General features: G+C 43.2%; 1 pseudogene; it reads right to left on the bottom strand.

Moving 5' to 3' along the window:
- Positions 1-931: 931 nt before the first annotated feature.
- Positions 932-1,615, bottom strand: LOC100583282 (annotated as a pseudogene).
- Between the last annotated feature and the right edge of the window lie 303 nt (positions 1,616-1,918).

Below are 1,918 nucleotides of genomic sequence, written 5' to 3'. Positions count from 1 at the left end.
GTAACTCTCTTGCATATAGATGTGGAATCTGAGGCCAGTGAATGTCAGTAGCTTGTTCAAGCTCACCCAGTCAGTGGCAGATATGTGCTGACCACCTGGGACATCTCAAGGCCATCACTTCAGTACTTTATCCACCAGGCAACACTTGGCAGCTGGTTTCCCAGATGTCGACTTGTACTGCACTTGCCTTTGGAGCAGCAGTTGTTGCTTTCTCCCTAGGAGACCAAGAGATGAACTAGATGGTTAGTCAAGTCTTTTCCCAGTACAGTGTGCTGAGTCCAGCTGGAAAATCTTGGAGGAGCCTCGTTTTCCTCACCGGTAAATAGGCAGTGCCTCACACGCAAGCATGTAGCACAAGTTTGTAAGAGAAATAGAACCAATGGGAAATTTCAATCAATGTAGATTACTTCCAGGTTTTCATTACTTGAGCAACACTTGAGTATTGTTTCAGCATTCACCTTTATAGCCACCAGGCAAGAACGTGACTCTCTTCCCAGTTAGCATCATCCTCTCTGCCCTATACTGTGACTCTATTTTGACTTAGGACCTTGTCTCTTATTTTCTTATTGGAATGTTCTTTTACCTTCTCCCAGTTGGAGTAATTTGTATCTCCACTTGGATATGAGCAGCATCTTATCATATGCTCTCAAGTTTTTCTTAGTGCTCTGGCATTTTCTTGAAGAAAAAAAAAATCAAAAAGAAGAACCCTGCCAACATTCAGGGAAATGGTAAAAAAATGCTCCTAGCAAGGCATTGTCTCTCTTATTCACAAATATTTGTTTCTTTCTTCCACATTCACTACCCAGCCTACTCAATATGGCCTATACTCCTGCTTATAGGCAAACTCACCCACAGTTTCCACTTGCCCTTATATGTTGGCACGAAATTCTTTCTCTAACCCAGTTTTTTTTTGTTTTTTTTTTTTTTTTTTTTACAGAACAATAAACACTTTTATTACATGGGCAAAGACAGAAAGGATGAGGATTTGTTTGCTTTTCCAGGCCTTGATTTTCCTAAGATAGAACTCCATCTCCTTGCCCTCTGGCACGTAGCCATCTGCTTGGCCACACTGTCCCACCCTTGATGTGATGCATGCAGGAAGCTTTCCTTGCTGGAACTGCCCCTCCAGGAGACTGCTGATTTTGGCATTCTGTTTCCTTTTATCATATTTCTTGTGAATTTTTTTAGATCGCTTTTTGTTTAAAATCTCCTCCTCCTCAGCAGTCAGCTTGGTCCCCTTCTTGTGGCCCAGGGGCAGCGCATAGTGGGACTGGTACCACTGTTGGTATGGTGTGCTGTTGATGAGCATGATGCAGTTCTTCACCAGGGTCTTGGTACGGACCAGCTCATTATTGGATGCATTGTAGACAACATCGATGATCATTGTTTTGCAAGTGCAACACTCTGAGCCCCAGGAGAAATTCCCCATGTCCAGCCTCAGGGCACGGCATTTCTCATTTCTTCTCTGCACACGGACTGTGTGGATGCAGCAGGGCTAATCTTGGTGTTGGCAGCCAGCCAGGCACCCCAGCTCGTACTTTCGCTTCTTGTAGTAAGGCTTTCTCTTGCCCCCAGTCTTGCAGCGCTTGTGCTAGTTGTCCCAAGAGATGCCCATTGCTTTTTAAAATTTATTTATTTCTTTATTATTTATTTATTTTTCCATAGATTATTGGAGTGCAGGTGGTGTTCGGTTATGTAAGTTCTTTAGTGATAATTTGTGAGATTTTAATGCACCCATCGTCTAGGCAGCATATACTGCACCCTATTTGTAGTCTTTTATCCCTTGCCTCCTCCCACGCTTACCCCAACTCCCCAAAGTCCATTGTATCATTCTTATGCTTTTGCATCCTTATAGCTTAACTTCCACATATCAGTGAGAACATACGATGTCTAGTTTTCCATTCCTGAGTGACTTCAC

Source organism: Nomascus leucogenys, chromosome 4, assembly GCF_006542625.1.
Source record: "Nomascus leucogenys isolate Asia chromosome 4, Asia_NLE_v1, whole genome shotgun sequence".
Classification (NCBI taxonomy): Eukaryota; Metazoa; Chordata; class Mammalia; order Primates; family Hylobatidae; genus Nomascus; species Nomascus leucogenys.
Note: the sequence above shows the minus strand (reverse complement) of the source record. Positions and strands in the feature narration are given on the sequence as shown.